The sequence below is a fragment of the Miscanthus floridulus genome, chromosome 5 (genome assembly GCF_019320115.1).
Source record: "Miscanthus floridulus cultivar M001 chromosome 5, ASM1932011v1, whole genome shotgun sequence".
Classification (NCBI taxonomy): Eukaryota; Viridiplantae; Streptophyta; class Magnoliopsida; order Poales; family Poaceae; genus Miscanthus; species Miscanthus floridulus.
This window is the reverse complement of record NC_089584.1, coordinates 147,783,453-147,795,130: the sequence shown is the minus strand read 5'-3', so window position 1 is coordinate 147,795,130 and position 11,678 is coordinate 147,783,453.

Below are 11,678 nucleotides of genomic sequence, written 5' to 3'. Positions count from 1 at the left end.
GCGTGATGTCGAGCCGGAGGTTATCCAACGTAGATGAGATGGTGTGTACTTCCCTTGCTGAGGAGTCACTGCTGTCGAAGGAGAAGAGGCGCCGGTGGGCGTCGTACGTCGTCGACTGTGCCGTCGTCTGCTGTGCTCCTCCTTTGGCGGGAGGCATTTCCTGCTCATATGTCATTGTCAGGGTTATGGCTAGGGATGATGGCGTAGTCCCCAAACGGCCCTGGCGGTGGCATCGTTGTCGAGGTTGCGGCTGACGACGATGGCGTAGTCCCTGGATGCTCCAGCGGAGACGTCGCAGATGGTGGCGCCTTCGAGGATCCAGCGAAGCGGCGGGATATCGGAATGTCGCCGATGGAGAGCATGGCGCGGCGACTGTAGTAGACAAGCTGGCCCGTGTACATGCCCTGGGCATCGCCGATGGAGAGCGTGGTGCGGCGACCACATTAGATGAGCTGGCCCGTGTACATGCCCTGGGCATCGCCGATGGAGAGCATGTCGCGGCGACCGCAGTAGTACTTGTAGTAGAGCTAAGCAGAGACTATAATGAAATAACTTTGTGGGGAAGCCCCTGAGCAAACAGTCCTCTGAATTTATAAGTATATTGTTCCTTTTTGTAATGAAATCGCTTTGTAAGTGACGAATTTGTGCAAAAAATGAACGAAATTACATCCTTTGCTTATGGCAAGCAATTTTTATCTTCTCTCCTTTCTGTAGGAATGATTTTAGTGCTTTCTGACTCTTCTCATGGTCTAAGTCATAAGAAGCTAGGAACGTGGGCGAACTAATTCTGATTGAACTGGTGAGCAAAGAGGTTGCAGCCGCTAGGGCGTGGGTGTCTCGCAGTCCTGCCAGTTGTATTCAGAATTGGTTCCCAAGATCTTAGCCCTCGGGACTCGTTTATGAGGCGAATGGAAAACTTAGAGAATGTTTGTAAGTATAACACAGGATTTTTTTTGCAAGCGTAATATTTGTATTACATATGTCATATGTTACGATCTCATGCCAACCCCCGAATGAGGTCTGACCCCTCGCTATTTGCAGAGGTCGGAAGTCACTAAGGATCGGGGTATTATTATGACAAAAACTGATAAGGAAGAGCGTATGCTTATTTTAAGGATAAAAGCGACGTAGCTGCTCAATGTTCCAGGCGTTGGTGAAGACCTCGCCTTTGATGGTTTTCAACCAGTAGGCGCCTAGGCGAAGTATTTCCGCGATGACGTGGGGCCCTTCCCAGGGCGGGGAGAGTTTGTGGTGATCCTTGTTGCTCTGCACAGACGGAGGACGAGGTCTTCGATGTTGAAGGCTCGACCCCGCACCCGTCGGCTGTGGTACCGCCGCAACGCTTGCTGGTACTTAGCTGAACGGAGGAGGGCGATGTTGTGGGCTTCATCCAGCTGGTCCATGGCATCTTGGTGAGATGCCTCGGCTCCCTGTTCGTCATATGCTCTGATTCTTGGTGCTCCATAGTCGAGGTCTGTTGGGAGAATGGCCTCAGAACCCTAGACCATGAAAAAAGGTGTGTAGCCGGTGGCCCGTCTAGGAGTTGTCCTTAGGCTCCAGAGCACAGCCAGGAGCTCAGTGAGTCAACACGCGCCGAACTTGTTCAACCAGTTGAAAATTCTGGGTTTGATGCCTTGAAGAAGCATGCCGTTTGCGCGCTCGACCTGCCCGTTCGTCCGGGGGTGCACGACGGCTGCCTAATCAATTCGGATGTGTTGTTCATCACAGAAGCGAACGAATTTCCTACCAGTGAACTGCGTGCCGTTGTCTGTGGTGATGGAGTTTAGTACTCCAAAGCGATGGATGATATCAAGAAAGAACAGCACAGCTTGCTCGGATTTGATTGTGGATATTGGTCGAGCTTCAATCCATTTTGTAAACTTGTCTACGGTGACAAGCAGGTGGGTAAAGCCCCCGGGCGCCTTTTTGAGTGGCCCAACTAGGTTGAGCCCCCAGACCATGAAGGGCCATGTGATGGGGATCATCTGGAGAGCCTGGGCTAGGAGGTGTGTTTACCGAGCGTAGCATTGGCACCCTTCGCAGGTGCGTACAATTTGCTTGGCATCGGCTACTGCGGTGCGCCAGTAGAAACCTTGTTGGAATGCATTCCCAACCAAGGTTCTTGGTGCGGCATGATGACCGCATGCTCCATCGTGGATGTCGCTCAGCAGAAGTTTTCCCTATTCGCCAGGGATACAGAGTTGTAGAATTCCGATGTGACTTTATTTGTAGAGTTCGCCCTCTACAAGAACGAAGGACTTGGCGCGTTGTGCGAGCCATCGGGCTTCCATCTTGTCGGTCGGTAGTACGTCGTGGAGGAGATAGTCGAGGTAAAGCATTCTCCAGTCATCGGGAGGATTGGACTCCACTGTTGGGTCCTCTTCAAGCTCCATGACCTCGGGGTCGGGCGGAGCAGTTGGCGGATCGGCCCTGGGGGTCGGACTAGAAGGGCCATCGTCGGCTTGTTCTGATCCCGCATAGCGTACCGAGGGTTTGTGTTGATCACTGGCAAAGACGCCTGTTGGGACTGGCTCTTGGCTGAATGCTGCTTTTGTGAGCGTGTCGGCCGCTTCGTTGAGGCGCCTGGGGATGTGATTGAGTTTGAGGCCATCGAATTTGTCCTCCAGATGTTGGACCTCTTGACAGTATGCCTCCATCTTGGTGTTGTGGCAGCATGACTCTTTCATGACCTGGTTGACGACCAGCTGAGAGTCGCCCCTGACGTCGAGGCGTCAGATGCCTAGCTCGATGGCGATTCGTAGGCCGTTGATGAGCGCTTCGTATTATGTAGTATTGTTGGATGAGGGGAAATGAAGCCGAACCATGTACCTCATGTGGACTCCAAGGGGGGATACAAAGACTAGTCCTGCCCCAGCGCCCTTCTTCATCAGCGATCCGTCGAAATACATTGTCCAGTACTCTTGATCGATGGCTGCTGGTGGCATCTGGACCTCGGTCCACTCCACGATGAAGTCAGCTAGTGCCTGAGATTTGATCGCCGTTCGGGGGGCATAAGAAATGCCCTGATCCATCAGCTTGAGTGCCCACTTTACGGTTCTTCTCATAGCGTCATGGCTACGAATGACCTCGCCGAGGGGGAACGACATCACTACTGTCATGGGGTGTGACTCGAAGTAGTGGCGTAACTTCCTTTTAGTGATGAGGACGGTGTAGAGAAGTTTCTAGATTTGGGAGTAGCGGGTTTTGGAGTCGGATAAAACCTCGCTGATGAAATATATAGGGGGCTACACCCTGAAGGTGTGCCCCTCTTCCTCTCGCTCTACTATTAAGGCAGAGCTAACCACTTGGGTGGTGGCTGATATATATAGTAGGAGGGATTCTCCATCGCATGGAGGAACTAGGACCGGCGGCTTAGTTAAAAATCGTTTAACCATGTCAAGCGCCTCCTGAGCCTCGGCTGTCCACTCAAAGCGGTTAGTTTTCTTTAGGAGTTGATAAAGGGGGAGTCCTCGTTCGCCAAGGCGTGAAATGAATCGGCTGAGGGCGGTAAGGCACCCTATGATCCGCTGAACCCCCTTTATGTTTTGGATTGGGCCCATCCCTATGATGGCTGATATTTTCTCCAGGTTGGCTTCGATGCCACGCTCGGAGACGATGAAGCCGAGCAGCATGCCCCTCAGGACCCCGAAAACACATTTTTCGGGATTGAGTTTGATGCCGTTTGCCCAGAGTTTTGCAAAGGTTCATTCAAGGTCAGTGACAAGGTGGTCAGCTCGCTTGGATTTGACTACGATGTCGTCGACATAGGCCTCAATAGTTCACCCGATGAGGTCCCCGAAGCAATTAAGCATACAACACTGGTACGTTGCCCCAGCATTCTTCAGACCGAATGGCATTGAAATGTAGCAAAACGATCCGAAGGGCGTGATAAAAGATGTCGCGAGCTGGTCGGATTCTTTCATCGTAATTTGATGGTAGCCGGAGTATGCGTCAAGGAAGCAGAGGGTTTCGCACCCCAAGGTGGAATCGACTATTTGGTCTATTCATGGTAAAGGAAACAGATCCTTTGGACATGCTTTGTTGAGGCTGGTATAATCGACACACATTCTCCATTTCCCGCTCTTTTTTTGGACAAGAACAGGATTTGCTAACCACTCTGGGTGGTATACTTCCTTAATGAATCCTGCGGCCAGTAGTTTGGCTATCTCCTCGCCGATGGCCCTGTGTTTCTCCTCGTTGAAGCGGCGTAGGCGTTGTTTCACCGGTTTGGAGCCCAGGAGGATTTGAAGAGTATGCTCGGCGACCTCCCTCGGGATGCTCGGCATATCCGAGGGTTTCCACGCAAAGATGTCCTTGTTGGCATGGAGGAAGTCGACGAGCGCGCTTTCCTATTCGGAGGAGAGCGCGGTCCCGATATGGACTTTTTTCCCCTCGGAGCTACTGGGATCCAAGAGGACGTCCCTGGAGCCTTCTGCCGATTCGAACAATCCAGACGACTTCTTTGTGTCGGGTGTCCCTTCAATGACCTCCTCCCTAAGGGTGGTGAGCTCTTTGGATGCGTGTCCATAGCATTCGACCTCGCACTCGTAAGCGCGCTGGAAGGAGGTGCCGATGGTGATGACCCCACGGGGACCCGACATCTTTAGCTTCAAGTACGTGTAATTGGGTACGGCCATGAACTTCACGTAGCATGGTCGCCCTAGGATGGCGTGGAAAGTCCCCAGGAATCCCACTACATCAAAGGTGAGAGTCTCAGTCCGGTAATTGGACCGATCCCCAAAAGTGACGGGCAGGTCAATCTGCCCCAGTGGCACGGCTTGCCTTCCAGGTACAACGCCATGGAAAGGTGCTCGGATGGGACGGAGGTGCATTCGGTCGACGCCCATCTCGTCGAGCGTCTTAGCGTACATGATGTTGAGGCCGCTGCCCCCATCCATCAGTACCTTGGTGAGACGCTTTGGACCGACGATTGGGTCGACGACAAGCGGATACCTTCTCGGGTGTGGGATGGCATCCGGATGGTCGGTCCAGTCGAAGGTTATGGAGGATTCTGACCATCGGAGAAAGGCTGGCGTGGCCAGTCCGGTGGTATAGACCTCACAGCGTGCGACCTTCTAGCGGCGCCTAGAGTCATAGGCCGTTGATCCTCCGAAGATCATAAGGGCACCGGTCGGCATTGGGAAGGTGTCGTCCTTCTCCTCCGTGTCGTCAGTGGTGGGAACAGACACCTTCTCCTGCTCCCCTTTGTTAAGGCCTCCGGCTAAGTATTTGCGCATGAGGCCACAATCCTTGTATAGATGTTTGGCCGGGAAGGCGTGGTTTGGGCATGGCCCCTCGAGCATTTTCTCAAAGTGGTTCGGAGTGCCTTCCGCAGGCTTTCGGCCACCTTTGTGGTCGACAACGGACACGAGTGGGTTGTCGCACCATTGCTTCTTATTTTTCTTTTTGGCGGGACGGTTGGAGGTGCCTTCGCTAGTGTCCTCGTTCCGCCTCATCTTTCCGTCGGAGCGATCAAAGATGGCTCCGATCGCCTCCTCTCCAGAGGCGTGACTGGTGGCGATGTCCAGGAGTTCCTTGGTAGTTTGCGGGCCATTGCGTCCTAACTTGTGGACCAAGGATTCACAGGTTGTTCCGGACAGAAAGGCTCCTAGCACGTCGGTGTTGGCGACGTTAGGGAGCTCGTTGCACTATTGAGAGAAGCGCCGAATGTACCCACGAAGGGTTTCATCGGCCTTCTGGTGGCAATTTTTGAGTTCCCATGGGTTTCCAGGGCGTTTGTACGTGCCCTGGAAGTTACCCATGAAGATCTCCGTCAGATCCACCTAACTCTGAATAGCATTGGATGGTAGGTGCTCCAGCCATGCTCGTGCCGAGTCGGCCAAGAACAGCGGGAGCTTGCGAATAATGAAATTGTCATCACTCGCACCACCGGCCTGACATGCAAGCCGATAGTCTTCGAGCCAAAGCCCGGGATTTGTTTCGCCAGAATATTTAGGGATGTTGGTAGGCGGTCGATACCTTAGGGGGAACGCAATGTTGAGGATGTGTCGGCCGAAGGCCAGAGGGCCTGGCAGGCCAGGGCTCAGGCTTCGGTCCTCGTTGCTGTCATAGCGCCCGCCATGTCAAGGATGATAGCCGCGGCGTGCTGCTTCTCCATCATCGCCGTGGGCACGTCTCCGAGCATCGATGATGCTGCGTACATCATGGCCATGGCCGAGGCGTTGATGTACTAGGACGACGGAGGGCTGCCCGCCGGCTGGCGGTGTTTGGTGCACGGATGCGTTCTTGGTGGGACGCACTGAGGGCGCGTGCTGGCTGGTGTCGGGTTCACGTCATCGAGACAACAAACTTTCCGCCTGCTGCGCCGCTGCACGCTCGAGCAACATGCGAATCTCCCGACGAGCGCGGTGATCCTCGGACGTTGCGGCCTTCGGAAGGCCATGCAGCAAGGCAGTTGCTGTGGCGATGTTTTGGCTGGCTCGGGTAAAGTGAGGAAGGGCCCCATCGTCGGTGAGGATCCTTTGATGTACGGTGCGGGCCGTGGCGCGCGCGCGCCCCACGTCTTTGCGGCGTTCAATCTCGCGATTGATGTCCGCGTATTCCTGGACGAGCCCTTACCCGGCCTCATTGATCTCTTATTGATGGGCCCTCAGCTGCTCCATCCTTAGGCGGGATGGGGCTGTCATCTCTTCCCTGGATCTACTGTCAGGGTTGTTTGTAGGGGTGACCTCTTCCCTGGAGGTGCTTTCGATGTGACCTTTGGGGGTCTATGTCATGAAGCACTCTCGAGAAGGGTGGTGGCTCCCCCTACTGGAATCCGAGCTAGAGAACGATCCCGGCTCCTCATTGAGGAGCTCATAGAGGGTCTCCGTATCCCGCTCAATCGCACCCACAAACTTGATGTCTGTGGGTGATTGAACCATACGTAGCGCTAGAAGGCAGCCAGCGGTCGCCGTGGCGTTGTGGAGACTGAACGGAAACGCTGTCGGGGCGCTCTGTATGGACCCTTCCGGACACAGGGCGGCGTTGTGAGAGGCCTCCTTAGGTGACGGGACTCCCCAGGAGTTGCCCGGTGGGCCCTCAAGCCTGAGACGGCTGAGGTTGATGGAAGGGGGAGATGGGGCGGCTGAGTGAGTTAGCGCCAGCTCTCCTCCTAGTGTGATGATGAAATCTAGGTCGCCGAAACACATGTGTGCGCCCGGGACCCAGGTGATTGCGTGGGTGGCCATTCGAAGCTTGATTTGGAACGCGCAAGACCCCTACCTGGCGCGCCAACTATTGGTGTTCCGTACAAGCACCGGCAAGTAAATTTATAGTAATGCGCGTTAGGCTCGGATGGTGCGCTAAAGGACACAAGATTTATACTGGTTCGGGTCGAATGTCCCTACGTCCAGTTTGCTGTCGCTTGTGTTATTAGCACCGTAAACGGTCTATAGTAAGGGGTACAAACGATCGAGAGAGGGACTGGTCCCAAGTCTCTGATGGAAGGGTTGAAAGATGGTCAAGAGCTTCGTAGCCGCTTGACTGTGTATATGAGTGCGTTGTGTTGTTCGGTGTCCAGCCTCTCCCTTATGGGATAGGTGCATCCCCTTTTATAGATCTAAGGGGGTGGCTTTACAAGGATGAGGGCTTTATCTAATCTTGTGGTTCACGTCTACCTGGCCTGGTCCTTCATTCTAATGAGTGCTAAGGAAGGTAAGTGCCTATAACACTGTTGATGTCCCTATAGAGTGTCAGGTTGATTACATAATGTTGTCCTGCTCAGGGTATGGGCTGTAGTACAGTGGTTTTGACTTATTAGCCTTTCCCAGCCTTGCTCCGCACGTCTTCTGGTTCTTGTGAGTCTTCGTCGGAGTGTCGAGGGGTCAGGGTCCGGAGTAACGCCGAGGTCAAGGCCTTCTGATTTGGCGGACCTGAGGGGTCGAGAAGTGGGTGCCGCTCCCTTAGGTCCATAGTATGATGATGGAATGTCCGTCGTGCATGGAGATATTAAGTCCTTTTCTGGAGCGTAGCGGTTGTCATATATCTTCATCGGGTTGCGTGTCCCAGAGCTGAAGCCGGCGCCTACAACTCTATAGGGCGAGGAGCACGCATCTGTACAACCTTTCGGGCTCTACGGCGCCTGGAAGGGTCTAAAGCACCTGTCCTGTCATCCCCTGGCAATACTTTTCCTGCCAGGGCGCAGGGTATGGTCCTTGGAGCCACGGTTGACCCGAACGTCTTGTCTTACCCTGTACTTATCATCTCGAGGGAATGGGGAGAAGTTGTCAGGGAGGATGAATCCAATCTTTAGATACGGAGCAGGGTGAGACTCGTTCCTTGCCATCGGGCGAAACAGAGACCAATTCCTATCTCTCGGGTGAGACCGACCTCGCCCCTCCGGGGTCGGGCGAGGCGGAACCTATCCCTCAGCCCTCGGGCAAGACCGAGCCCGCCTTCAAGGCGTCGGGCGAGACGGGGTTTATCCCTTGGCCCTCGAGTGAGACCGAGCCTGTCCCAATGGCGTCGGGCGAGACGGAGATTAACCTTGAGCCCTCGGGCGAGACAGAGTTATCTCCCAAAGGCGTCGGGCGAGGCGGAACCAAACTCCTGTTTACCCGAACGAGGGATGAAACGACGCCCTTATGGGTCCAGAAGTTTTTCACGTTCGGCGGTTATTGGTTCCACCTTCTGGGGTACCCCGGTATTAGGTCCCCGACACATATATTCGATCCTGGACTTACAAAGGATTCAAGATATATTTATCTGGACAAGGTAGTTCTATGCATCAAGTGGTTCCAATCAACTCCTATAACATAATCCATTAAACATAAGGGACGCAAGTGATATTTGTAAAAACATAGGAGGCTTATAATGCTCTGGGGCTTGTCTTTCCAGAACGAGGAAGGTTGGTGGTCAGGACACTTAGGGAGATCTTCTGCGTTGACTCCTCCTTTCGCCTGAACTTCCTACTCCTGGGCTGCCTGCTGCTCCTCCTGATGCTCGGGTTCGAACTTGAGAAGCGTCACTCCTTCCGAGGAATCTATTGCATGCATATGCACAAATGAGTACCATGAATGCATAAGAGATGAGATGATATGATAAATTATGTATGCATGAGCATAGTTATTCGCAAGGTGTATGATAAGTTTAACACTCATTGACCAAGTAGATGTATAACTTTCTTCTAGTTGATTTTTACGGAGTAGGTGCATATCTCTCCTATAATACAAGAAGCATACACTCACCAAGTTCTAGCAACCTAAGGTAAAGTTATTCATCATTAGTAAGAGACCTAAAACCTGCAGCTAATAACTAATCTCAATTAGCCTAAGCATCTACACAAACATCACATAAGACAAACAACTATAATTGACTTAGCCATTTCCTGCTGTAAATAGCAGCTACGTAATTTGGTTATATCTGGAGTTCTACTCAACCAAATACTATGATCTTGGACTTTCCGGAAATCTTATAAAACTTTCTACAACTTTAATTTAATCAGAAAAAGGTGATTCAACAATTATCCTAGTCAAAATAGGTAAACTTCCCAGGTCTATCCAGAAATTTTCAGAGAATAAGCATTTCTGGAGATCAACTTCTAACAACTATAACTCTCAAACGTACCATGAAAATTTGACACAAGCAAGATAAGTATGTTATCTACAACTTTGTTGTTAATAATATTCACAGCAAACATCGTTTTACCCATGCAATTTACTTCCCAACTAAAACTGTCCAAACAGTCATAAAAACTGAACCATCTGTACAAAACCATTGCCTCAGCCAGACCTAACTTCAAGTTTCCCCTGTTTTTGAATACTTTGCAGAAGTATGACACGATGTTTGAGAGGAATGCCAAGAACGGGAGCTTCTATCTGCAGTCGAAGGTTCATAGAGCGAAAGAGTGCCTGGAACCTTTATATCAAATCAAAAGCCTGATGTACCGAACTGAGATTGCGTAGACGCCCTAGCTTCCGTTCAAAGCAGTATGCCTAGTTGATCGATTTCCCGGTGCGCCTAGAGATCATCGCTCAGTTTTGAGTCGTGTGTTGGGCGCATCAGGTTGATTGGTTGTAACATGACGCAGCTTTGCTGGACCTAGAATAATGTTTAGCAAAGATACGAAATTTTGGCTGATTCTCATAGGCAGGGCCTCATTCACTGTGGTTGTAATTCATAGTATGTTAGATTGTTAGTTGGCTGTGATGAGATAATTTTTGTTTTAGATGATAACAGGTCCCATTCCTGCCTTGTGTTGAAATGTGGCTTTGCCCTTTACTGCGATGGAATCATCATTGTGTTGGTAGCATATTTGCTTATTTGAGCTCAACATTTTTCATGCTCGAGCAAAGGCTATGCAGGATCAAGGCTCCTGGTTGCTGTGCGCTACAGTTTGCTTTTTGCTTCTTTTTTTTGGTGCGAATTACTGCACCACGATAACGCTTGCTATCAGAGGGACCTCTGTGGGATCAATCAAAGTATTATTATACGGAACAGTTTGTCAACCAAGCGACAGGGCTCTTTTTTTTTTTTACAATTTGGCTCTTTTTCGTAAAATATTCACGTTTACATTCCTGGATGACGTAAAACCTTTTTTTTTTTGACCCAGGGGTCGGCGCCATGACATGGCATCGAGGAGACAGCCTGTCAAGTGAAGTGGTGCCGACTTAGCAGCTAGCTCGGCGCCACAGGCGCCACAGATCATGGCGCCGACCTTGCATTCAAAAGACTACGCCCACCTTTCCTTGCCCGAGCATTTTTCCGTTTCTTGCTCCTCTCTCTCAGTTTCTCCCTCTCCCTCTCCTGCCCATCCTTCTCCAATCCTCATATTCAATCTTGAAAACTTAGATTTGATCCATAAATCTTCGAGAGCAAGGTAACCTTTCTCCTGTCCTTACTTTGTACGCATTGATTTGGTCTATATTGGCCATGTTCGCTTCTCTTATAATCCGTCTTTTTCAGCTTGTTTTTTCAGCCGAAACAGTATTTTTCTTTCACAACAAATCAGCAGGAACAATGTTTTGATTTGTTTTTTCAGTGAAGCGAACGGGGCCATTATGTGTATTCTGCAACCGTAGGTACGTCATTACTTAGGGTTTGAAGCGATTAGTATTTTGTGTATTATGCAACCTTAGGTACACCGGGCCCCTCTCCCTCCCCTAGGATGCCAAAGCATGGTAAATCTAGTAAACCAAGGTAACCTCTGTCCATCGTGTTTTATTTTGTCGTTAATATATATCAATGTGCAAGTAATGGAAACCCTAGGATTGATTTATATAGTTCATTGAATTTGGTTTCTTAGAACAAAAATAGTTTTTTTAATAGGCCGATGGTGGGAACCGCCTTCACCCGTTTGCCACTGCCTAATGGTGTTCCAGTGCCAATATGCTATTGCGGTGATCCTTGCAGGGTATAGGGTTACCTCGGCGCCAAGATATATGGCGCCGAGCTAGCTGCCACATCGGCACCACTTCACCTGCCAGGTTGTCTCCTCGGCGCCGAGACGTGTGACCTCGGCGCCACGGGTCATGACGCTGACCCCCTGGGTCAAAAAAAAAGGTTTTACGTCGCCCAGGGGCGTGGCCTCCTCATCAATAGTGGCTTCCAATTGCTCGGAAATTCTCCGCTATAAGAGGGATCCTAATGGTGAGCAAAAGGAATTGATCAAAAAATTGGTAAGCTTTTACATGATCGATGGTAAAAGAACTGAGGTCCGTGCTGTCGTTTAAAATCTT